The sequence below is a fragment of the Bubalus kerabau genome, chromosome 2 (genome assembly GCF_029407905.1).
Source record: "Bubalus kerabau isolate K-KA32 ecotype Philippines breed swamp buffalo chromosome 2, PCC_UOA_SB_1v2, whole genome shotgun sequence".
Lineage (NCBI taxonomy): Eukaryota > Metazoa > Chordata > Mammalia > Artiodactyla > Bovidae > Bubalus > Bubalus kerabau.
Window position 1 is genome coordinate 76,202,352 of NC_073625.1, and position 12,403 is coordinate 76,214,754.

Genomic DNA, 12,403 nt, shown 5'->3' on the forward strand with positions numbered 1-12,403 from the left:
AGGAGAGTGAAAAAGTTGGCTTAAAGCTCAGCATTCAGAAAACTAAGATCATGGCATCTGGTCTCATCAATTCATGGCAAATAGATGGGGAAAAAGTGGCTGAATTTATTTTTTGGGACTCCAAAATCACTGCAGATGGTGACTCCAGCCATGAAATTAAAAGACATTAAAAGACACTTACTCCTTGGAAGGAAAGTTATGACCAACCTAGACAGCATATTAAAAAACAGAGACGCTACTTTGCCAACAAAGGTCCATCTGGTCAAGGCTATGGTTTTTCCATTAGTCATGTGTGAATGTGAGAGTTGAACTATAGAGAAAGCTGAGTGCAGAAGAATTTGATGTTTTTGAACTGTGGTGTTGGAGAAGACTCTTGAGAGTCTCTTGGACTGCAAGGAGATCCAACCAGTCCATCCTAAAGGAGATCAGTCCTGGGTGTTCATTGGAAGGACTGATGTTAAAGCTGAAACTCCGATACTCTGGCCATCTGATGTGAAGAGCTGACTTATTTGAAAAGACCCTGATGCTGGGAAAGACTGAAGGCAGGAGGAGAAGGGGACGACAGATGAGATGGTTGGATGGCATCACCGACTCAATGGACATGAGATTGGGTAAACTCCATGAATTGGTGATAGACAGGGAGGTCTGGTGCGATGTGGTCCATAGGGTCACAGAATCAGACATGAATGAACTGATTTCCTAGATAAGATAATTTGAATCCCTGAATTGGTGATGGACAGAGAGGCCTGGCGTGCTGCGATTCATGGGGTCACAAAGAGTCAGACACGACTGAGCGACTGAACTGAACTGAACTGAAGCTTTACTTACTTATTAACTAGATACAATACTAGTTTTCCTGCCTCTTTCATAGTGATCTTGGAATAATGAAACAAAATAATGTAGAGAAATAAATTTTAAATAATTTAGAGAGACTCAAATGTAGGCACTTATTACTATCATCCTTTCTTTATCATTGCTGTCATCCTTCTGTTTATAATTATACTTTAAAAGAGATTACAACCTGATTACGATGTTAAATAGAATGAAATGATTACTTAAAGTGGAAATGAAAGTGGAGATTTTTTGTTTGTTTGTTTTGTTTTCATTAGAGAGGTCATCCTTTTCAGGATCGGTCAAACTATGATAATTAGCAGCATTTTCTGCAAGATTTTCTTTGGAGAAATGACAATTTTTTAGTAATTAAAACTAAGCAATGAAGGTCTATTTAAAATATCTTTTATAATTCATTAGAGTATATTTATGACACCAAAGACAAGGCATTTGATTATGCATGTTTTCTGTTCATTCATATATACTCAGGATCATCATTCTCATTAATAATATGTGAACAAAAATTGAACAACCACAGTAAGTTGACCAATAATGCAAAATGTGATGGCAATCTAGTGGGCAAAAAAATAAAATCGCAGAACAATGTGGGCAAATAGGAGCAAGGCCTCATACAAATAAGATTTGGTATTAATCAATGGAAACTGAAAGTAATTCAAAGACATGCTCATGGAAATTTAATGCTAGACATACTATAATATTTTCCTGTTCACTCAATTTTGTGTGCTATCCAACTTTTTAGAATTGTCATCTCATAATCTCTAGTGCTGTGCCCCTAATTATCCTATCCCAGTACATGTTTACATATCATATCCAGCTTTTCCTCAGCTTTCACTCCTACTCCCACCCCATACCCTCCCTAGCTATTAAATTGCCTTGTCCTCCCTCATCAAATATCTTACTCCCTCAGTATTATTTATATCATGGCTCATGAGATTGGCTAATATGTAACTGATAACTAAGGGTTCAGTTCAGTTCCGTTCAGTCGCTCAGTCATGTCTGACTCTTTGCGACCCCATGAATCGCAGCACGCCAGGCCTCCCTGTCCATCACCATCTCCCAGAGTTCACTCAAACTCACGTCCATCGAGTCAATGATGTCATCCAGCCATCTCATCCTCTGTCGTCCCCTTCTCCTCCTGCCCCCAATCCCTCCCAGTATCAGAGTCTTTTCCAATGAGTCAACTCTTCGCATAAGGTGGCCAAAGTACTGGAATTTCAGTTTCAGCATCATTCCTTCCAAAGAACTCCCAGGATTGATCTCCTTTAGAATAGACTGGTTGGATCTCCTTGTAGTCCAAGGGACTCTCAAGAGTCTTCTCCAACACCACAGTTCAAAAGCATCAATTCTTCGGTGCTCAGCTTTCTTCACAGTCCAACTCTCACATCCATACATGACCACTGGAAAAACCATAGCCTTGACTAGACAGACCTTTGTTGGCCAAGTAATATCTCTGCTTTTAGGTTGGTCATAATTTTCCTTCCAAGGAGTAAGTACTGTAATTAGAAAAGGCTCTGTTAGTTGTTTTCTTCTTTTTCTTTTCAATATTTACTATAGGGGAGATGCATTTTTTGCTGTTATTGCCCTGTAATTTATGTAATTCTTTCTGACAGTTTCTAAGTACCATCTATTTTCATGTTCAAAGTTAGCAGCAGTTGATGCATTTTTATTTGGAATGGAATATATACTTTTCATAGGCAATATACCCTTTGAAGACAGAGAGTTTGATAAGTACACTTCAAGGAAGATTTTTTGATGCACACTGTATTCTCTTTATAGCATGTTTGAGATCCTGAAAATTTACTCATGTTATGATAGGAGGAAATATAAGTTTAAAAATAGTTAATAGTTTTATTTATGTTCTCTCTATTTACTCAATATTGTTAAAATGGATGTGTGGTAGTGTATTACATATAACCAATCTCTTGAAGCTAATAACTAATCCTGAGTGAATCTGAACTGATGCTACAGTCCATTAAGTTTCAAACTATGGTTATAATTTTCTGTAACAGACCCAGATACAGACTATATTTTTTCATTATCATAAACTTGAAGAAGAGATTGAAAGTGGAAAGTTACAGAGGTTGGCATAGTTCTCACAAAGGTGCTTGTTAAAAGGCCAGACGTAGTGGATTAGAAAATCTAAGCTTGCTTTATGGTTCTGATATCCTTCTTGACTATTAAATATGTGGGACTGTCAAGCATGAGACATTTATGGAAATAAGTCAGGAAGAAATAAGGGCTCAACAACTGTTCAAACAACAGAAAATAAGTGGCCTTTAAAGACTTCAAAAATTCACATGTTGCTGCCACTAACTAGATTATGTGAAACAGAACAGAAGGTACCCCTACTCAAGCAAAATATTTTGATTTAATACCAAAGCATGAGCACAAAGAAGCACATCTCTGGTTTTAGCAGTACCTTAAGCTTTACAATTTAAAAAAGATATTTGGACTGTAGCCACATTTGAAAGAGAAAACCAATACAAGTCAAGTGCCCTTTCTTCTCTGGTGCACAGCTTCTAGAACTATGTTTATTTTGCATCCCTATATTTGCATACATACCACTCTCCTTGTTTCTTTGATAAAAGTTTTATGGGCAATAAATTATAAATCATGCTTATGTATAATTTATCCCTTTAAATACATATTTTATTTTTTAGCTTTTAAAATGAAAACCATTTTTAGCTTTGTATTTTTAAGAGATTCAAATTCAATACTTTAAGAAATTCATGAATAAGGCATGTTTCAAACTTAATTTGCATTTTTATAGTGTCTGCTGTAGAACAGTATAGATTTTGCTTTCTGAGTGTACTCTTTCAGGCAGACACGATTCCCTTAAGAATAAGCCTTGAGAAAATTCACTTGCCCTTCATAAAACATACATTTCATTATCTTCCTATAAATTGGACACCTCCCTAACATGGCTGTGCATTTGTGTCTACTCCCTGAATATTGTAATATCCTCTAGTTCATATACACACACTAATACAAACAGAAAATGACCATTTTATTATGTTGAAATGAATGGCAAGTGACATGACATGAATCCAAAATGCTTTCTGTCTTCAAGAAGATAATCTTGAAATGTCATAATCCTTTAAGTAAGAAAATCATGTAGGAGAAGTTCCTTTTCCTGAGTGATAATCACATTTTAGACTTGGTTTAATATGTTAATATTGGTTAAAATAGCTATAAGCTTAGAATATATTTAAGATACTGAACCAAACAACTTTTGTTGATAAACTACAAAGGAACAGGATTTTGATACTGTTTGAAAATTAATCTAAGGACTCTAGTGATACTAATAATGTCGATAAAATTCTCTCCTCTTTCCTTACCCTCAATATAGGCTGATTTCTTAGCAATCACTGGTAGTTGTGAAGCTTTGTTTTGTAATTAGGGCAGGAGGTGCATTTTTCTAGGCTTCCCTGGTGGCTCAGATGGTAAAGAACCTGCCTGCAATGTGGAAGACCTGGGTTTGATCCCTGAGTTCAGAAGATCCACTAGAGGAAGGCATGGCAACGCACTCCAGTAATCTTTCCTGGAGAATTTCCAAGGTCTGAAGAGCCTGGTGGGCTACAGTCCATGGGGCGCAAACAGTCAGACATGCTGAGTGACAAAGCAAACAACACAGTGCATTTTTCTTGGGGCTGGGGTCTTGAGTAAGAAGGAAAATTTACGCATTACCTGGGGGGCCCATCTTATTGCATAGGAACTAAGCTTAGAAGCCTCCAGTAATCCCCTTGTACTCACTCTTTTCTAATATTAGAATTCCCTCTAGTCACAGTCATCTTTTAGTAATCTGATCATTTGTTTCTTTCTTAAATTATCTCTTAAATTTCAGTTATTATTATTCAAATTATACCCCCGAAGAAAAGATACGTTGAAATGCCAAGCTCAAGTACCACCGAATATGTCCTTATTTGGAAATAGGGTCTTTACAGAGGTAGTGAAGTGAAAATGAGGTCATTATGGTCAGCCCTGGTCTTCCCTGGCAGCTCAGACTGTACAGAATCTGCCTACAATGCAGGAGATTGGATTCAGTCCCTGGGTTGGGAAGATCCTCTGGAGAAGGGAATGGCTACCCACTCCAGTATTTGTGCCTGAGAAACTCTGTGAACAGAGGAGCCTGGTAGGCTACAGTCCATGGGCCATAAACAGTCAGACACAACTGAACGACTAACACAGTGGAAGTCGATCGGTCGTGTCTGACTCTTTGCAACTCCATGGACTGTAGCCCACCAGGATCCCCTGTCCATGGTGTTTTCTAGGCAATAATATTGGAGTGGGTTGCCTTTCCTCCTCCAGGGGATCTTCCTGATCCAGGGATCAAACCTCCAGTCTCCTGTGTCTCCTGTATTGCAGGCAGATTCTTTCCCTGCTGAGCCACTGGGGAAGCACACAGGGTGGGCTCTAATCCAATATGACTGGTATTCTTACAAAAAAGGGAAATCTGAATTCAGAGACAGACATATGCAGTGAAGGAAGACTTATGAGGACACATAGGGAGAGGGCCACGTGAAGACAGAGCATTGTAGTGATGTGTTACAAAAAGTTGGACAAGACTTAGCGACTAAAACAACAATCTCCAAGCCAAATGGCCACCAGACACTAGGACAGAGGCATGGTTACAACAGTTCTAGGAAACTAGAAATCAAATACAGATTTTCATTATTCTAAGATTCATTTTGTACTTTTTAGGTGGATTGCAAAGCCTTTTCCAGTTTCTACATTTCTAATGTTTCCCTTCTTGCTCTATCATGGAGCAATAATGGGTATGTATCAGTTCCTCAAAATGTCACAATTTCTCTTTTCTTTCACCCCAAGGCTTCTCAGTTCTCCTCCCTGTAATGCTAGCACCCCCACTTCTGGACATATCTCCACCTGAAATACTTCATTTGACTATTTCTAATCAGCTTTTAGGCTTCCCTGGTGGCTCAGTGGTAAAGAATTCCCCTGCCAATGCAGAAGACCCCGGTTCGATCTCTGGGTTGGGAAGATCCCCTGGAGAAGGGCATGGCAATCCACTCCAGTATTCTTGCCTGGAAATTTCCACAGAGGAGCCTGGTGGGCTATAGTCATGGGGTCGCAAGAGTCAGATATGACTAAACAACAACAATAAGCTTTTAGGTCTGAATGCCAATATTTCTTCTTTCCAAAGTCTTGCTCTTTTAATGTCCCATAATACTATATTCCTTTGTCGTAAAGGGAATAGTGTTCTAATTTAATGTTCACTATATTAGTGTTTCCCTCCTTGTGGATTGATTGTTTCTTTAAGGAAACAGCTATGTTTACCTTATTCATGTCTTAATTTTAGTGCTTATTAGCTGTCCAATAGAAATTTTATTTAATAAATAACTGAATAGAAGCATGTCATCTTCTCCCTGTCCTGCTCCTTTGCCTAGGTTTGTGCCCCGTTAAGAGGAGCGGGTATTAGGTTCCTAGGGCTGCCACAAAAGATGATTATAAACTTTGAGGCTTCAAGCAATACAGATTTATTCTATCACAGTTTTAGAAGTTTAAATCAAGTCTTGGCAAGGCACGGAGAAGGCAATGGCACCCAACTCCAGTACTCTTGCCTGGAAAATCCCATGGACGGAGGAGCCTGGTAGGCTGCAGTCCATGGGGTCACTAGGACTCGGACATGACTGAGTGACTTTACTTTCACTTTTCACTTTCATGCATTGGAGAAGGAAATGGCAACCCACTCCAGTGTTCTTGCCTGGAGAATCCCAGGGATGGGGGAGCCTGGTGGGCTGTCGTCTCTGGGGTAGCACAGAGTCGGACACAACTGAAGCGACAGCATCAGCAGCTTGGCAAGGCAATGCTCCCTCTGAAGCTTCTAGGGAACAATATCTTCTTACCTCTTCTAGTTTCTGGTGGTTACTGTCATTACTTGGTTTGCTCAGCATAACTCCAATCTCAGTTTCTGTCTGCACAGAAGTTGTCTAATCTCAGCTTTTTTTCATCTGTTCTTGGGTCTTAGATTTCTCCTTCCTTTTTCTTACAAAAACATCTGTCAATGTATTTAGGATCCATCCTAAATCTAGGATGAGCTCATCTCGGTATCTTTCAATAAATCATATCTGCAAAATTAATTTTTTAAGTAAGATCACTTTCATAGGATCCAGGGGTTAGGACTTGAGCATATTTTTTGTTGACCACTATTCAATCCTCTACAGAGTGAGGCTGATGATGGTAATTTTATGAGATTTGTGCTAATGTACATAAACTCAGCTGCTTTAGCATCTGGATAAAAAATGTTACACAGAGTGAAGAGAATAGAGATGTATTTTCTCTACTGTTGCATGAAGTTCAGACATCTCCTGGAACCCAGGGCACTGGTGGCTTTGTTGACGTGAGGAGGTAGCACCTTTGGTGTGGGCATTGGAATCCTTTCAGTGACAGTTGCTGTTTCATGGACAGAGGACATGGCAGACAAAGTTTGAGCAAGAAGAGAAGTTGAATGGTGGACACTTAAGGAGACCGCAACTGAGAGGGATTTCTGTGGGCTCCCTGAAATAGCAGGGGGACAACTTCAGGCAGAAAAATGATGAGCTAAGTAAGATCCAGTGGGATGGAAAATAAATGTCAACATGAATCCACTTTTTGTTACAGCCTGGTAAGGTCAGATGTCACTTAGTTTCCAGCTGTAATTCAAAGAAAAAATGAGGTTTGTAAAAATGATTATATGAAATAAACTACAAGGAATTTCCAGTTAATCATATTAATGTGAGAAGGATTAGATAAATATTCAGTTCAGTTCAGTTCAGTTGCTCATTCCTGTCCAACTCTTTGCCACCCCATGAACCTCAGCATGCCAGGCCTCCCTGTCCATCACCAACTCCCAGAGATTACCCAAACTCATGTCCATTGAGTCAATAAATATTGAATTTACAGTATTGTCTACTTCATTTTAGCTTTAAATTCACCATTTTTCCTCAGTAACATTAAAACAGAATTAAGGAGTGATCTGAGTCTCTCTCTCTCTTTGACTGATATCTCCTCTTAGTAAGCCTAATTAGAAATAATAGTATTTAATAAGCATTATTGATTTTATATATCAGTAAACTAATGTTTTTGACTTGACTCACTGCCCACTATGGTGTAATCAGTTACCCTGGGTTAAAATAAAAATATATCACTGCAAAGTATCACATTTTATATTATCAGTCATTTCTACTTGCCATAAATGATTTTTTTATGATACTTTCCAATATGATAATACACTGGTGCAATGGTATTATGGACAAAAGATTTGTGAGTATGGTATGTTGAGGGTAAAAACTCAAAAAGAACATAAAATCAGAATCCCTGATTTCTTAGTGGTCACACAATCTTGAGTAAATCACTTAATCTTTCTGATTAATCCAAAGGGCTCTCCTACCCTATGATTCTAAAGAAGAAGTATATAACAAAATAATTTTCTTTTTTTTTTTGTCCATTGAAAGGGTTCTGTGAATGAGGTGTTCTACACAGTGAAGAATCAGCTAAAAGTTTCTGGCAAGGTTCCTGGAATATACAAGAGATAATTTCACAAGGAGTCTCAAAGGGAACTGAAGTCAAATTAGCCAATTTTGCCTGGGGCTAACCACACCAGACAGTCACGCAAAATGGGAGAATAAATGGAGTAGAAGTTCTTGGATCTCATACATAGAAAAATTAGTCTGTGGGCTATTTTTTTAAACATAAAATGTACTAGATATTGGAAACTAGTTTTATGCTTGTAAAGAATATACCATTTCTAAATCCTGTCATTATTTCTTGAAAGTGACACCCATGTATAAATTATACGTTGGCACTTGGTTTTATTTCCTCTTGGCTTCACCTCTCCCTGCCTCTTCCTTGCCTCTTTCCTCCCCTCCCTTCTTTCACCTCCTCCCTTCTCTTCCCCTATTTCTCCTTCTCTCTCCTCATCTTTCCTCTCCTCTCCTTTCCTTCCCTTCCTTCTTACAGCTATTTCATTGGAAATAAGAACTTTCCTCAGTATTAAAGGTAGATTTAACTGGGTCTCACTTCTAACACCAGACGTGCACATTTCTTATCATTCATTTATGACAATTACATTTCACCAATAATTAGAATCTATCCTAGAATGAAAAAAAAAAGGAAATATATTTCTAGCTATTTCTTCAAGAGAATATTTAAAAACAGAAAAGTTTACTGCTCTTTTTTATAATCAGACTATGCTAGCTAGTAAGATTAGAAAGATTCTTGTCAATATTTCATATCAAAACCAGTTCTCTGCTTTAAAACATGATTTTGCATATGGAGAAGGCAATGGCAACCCACTCCAGTACTCTTGCCTGGAAAATCCCATGGATGGAGGAGGGGCCTGGTGGCCTGCAGTCTATGGGGTCGCTAGGAGTTGAACACGACTGAGCGACTTCACTTTATTTTTTCACTTTCATGCATTGGAGAAGGAAATGGCAACCCACTCCAGTGATCTTGCCTGGAGAATCCCAGGCATGGGGGAGCCTGGTGGGCTGCCATCTATGGGGTCGCACAGAGTCGGACACGACTGAAGCGACTTAGCAGCAGCAGCAGTTGCATAAGTTACATTTTCATGTATTTTCTTACTAAACCAGCAAATGAAAATCTGGTCTATTTTGATAAATCATCACATAATTACTAAATTATGAAATATGAAAACATTTTGGAATAGCAATTAAAATTAATACAAAAAATTTCCGAGATAGTTAACAGAGGAAATTGGGACACATCTACTTTGGAGACATACATGACATGGTATCATTGGTACTTGCTTATGCTTAAGGCATTAATTGAATATAAAAAATTTAGATTTTTAGAATAGTGGATTCTAGATGAGCACTAACATTTTAATCATAACAACCAAAATAAAGGCAGTGTTCTGTTTTTTAATTGCTACCTTTTTAATTACTACAGTGCCAACTGTTGTAATTTTTCTATATTTCTGAATTATGGCTTTCTTGAACTCTATACCATTGAATACTGTTAGTGGATTATGAACCTCATGGAATCACATTAAATGGGATGTTATCAACTCTTTTTCTTCCAGTTTTATTGAGATATAATTAAAATACAGCATTGTGTTAGTTTAAGGTATACAGCATAATGATTTGATTTACATACATTATTAAATGATTATCACAATAAGCTGAGTGAATATCTATTATCTATTTATTCAAATTTTTGTCTTCTGATAAAATCTTTGGATTTACTCTCTTAACAACTTTCATATATAAGTAGAGTTAATTATATTTATAATGTTATACATTATATCCCAAGTACTTACTTATAATTAGAAGTAGCTTTAGACTGCCTCTGGTAATTACGAATCCAATTTTCTTTTCTAAGAGTTTGTTTTTGAAATATAACTGACCTATAATGCTGTGTTAGCTAATGTTACACAAAATAATGATTTGATATTTCTATACTTTTCAAAATGATCATGATGATATGTTTATGTCGGAAGCCGCGTTAGGCATTACTGACAAAATGGAGGCACGGCCCCAACCCCCTCTCCTCATCCCACAGGCACGGTCCCGGGATGAAGGAATTAGGTCTTGTGATTCTGACTTGTTCTTTCTTTTCTTCGGTTGAGTTGGCTGGAAAGAATGTTAAGGTGCTTATTGTTCTTGAGAGAAGCATGAGAAAGCACAAAGCCTTCTACAGTTGTGCCCAGAAAATAATCTATATATTAACCATTGACATTTGTTCAAGGATCTTTACAAAGAATGTTCCAGGATGAGCATGTAGGCCACAGCTTGAGGCCATGGGAAGGATTGTTATCTAAGACCTGTTTGTGAGGGGAATGTTTATGGCAAAAGAAGTTTGCTGAGCTTAGGGTTTAGGAATAATTAAGAATAGCTAGAAGCCTTTATAGGAGATAGTGATCTTAAGATGCTAGGGGCAAACAGGATTTAGAAAGATAAGAGATAAACTGAGGAATGTAGCATGAGTTACAATGTAATCACAAGTTAAGTATAGGACACATAAGAGGAAGTAGATAATAGATAGTAATGCGGATTCTGAGAGAATCGCTGAAGCAGGAACTCTGTAAGGCAACAATGATTTCTGGAGACAATAAATCTGGGTGGATGGGGGAAACTAAAAATGTCAAACCTCTGACCTAATGCTTTTGTCAAAGTATAAAAGAAAACCTGAAGCTTGAAATAAACATGTAGTCCTGAAACTCGAGTCAGAGGCTACATCATTGTTCGTGGACACCGCTCACCCCTTCAGGCTGATTCCCTGGCTGCTGGAGCTGGACTCCGGCATGTTTAGTTTATTTGTCAACCTACAAAGATACTACATAGTTGTTGACTAGATTCCTTATACACTGCATATTTCATGCCCCTGACTCATTACATTGCAATTAGAAATTTTACCTCTTACTCTTCTTCATCTGTTTCTTCCCTTTCCCCATGCCCTCCCCTTTGCCAACCTCCTGTTTTTTCTGTGTCTAAATTCTGTTTCTCTTTTATTTGTTCATTTGTCTTTTTTCCTTTCAGATTTTGCATATAAGTGATGTCAAACAGTATTTCTCATTCTCTGTCTGCCTTATTTCATTTAGCATAAAACCCTGTAGGTGCATTCCTGTTGCAAAAGGAAAGATATCATCCCTTTAGTGGCTGATTAATATTTGATTGAATATATATATATATATATATATATATATATATACACACACCACATCTTTATCCATTCATTGACAAATTGCTCCCACATATTGAATATCATAAATTATGCTGCAATGAACAATGGGGTGCATATATCTTTTAGAATTCAGTTCAGTTCAGTCGCTCAGTCATGTCTGACTCTTTGTGAACCCACGAATCACAGCACTCCAGGCCTCCCTGTCCATCACCAACTCCCGGAGTTCACTCAGACTCACGTCCATCGAGTCGGTGATGCCATCCAGCCATCTCATCCTCTGTCATCCCCTTCTCCTCCTGCCCCCAATCCCTCCCAGCATCAGAGTCTTTTCCAATAAGTCAACTCTTTGCATGAGGTGGCCAAAGTACTGGAGTTTCAGCTTTAGCCATCATTCCTTCCAAATAAATCCCAGGGCTGATCTCCTTCAGAATGGACTGGTTGGATCTTCTTACAGTGCAAGGGACTCTCAAGAGTCTTCTCCAACACCACAGTTCAAAAGCATCAATTCTTCGGCACTCAGCTTTCTTCACAGTCCAACTCTCACATCCATACATGACCACTGGAAAAACCATAGCCTTGACTAGACAGAGTTTTGTTGGCAAAGTAATGTCTCTGCTTTTCATTATGCTATCTAGATTGGTCATAACTTTTCTTCCAAGGAGTAAGTGTCTTTTAGAATTAGTGTTTTTATTTTCTTCAAATAAATACCCGGTAGTGGACTTGTTAAATCATGTGGTATTTCCATTTCTAATTTTTTGAGGAATCTTCATACTGCTTTCTATAGTGGCTGCATCAGTTTATACTCCTATAAACAGTGCACAGGGTTCTCTTTTCTCTACATCCTTACCAGCACTTGTTATTTATTGTCTTTTTTATAATAACCATTCTGACAGGTGTGAGGAGATACCTC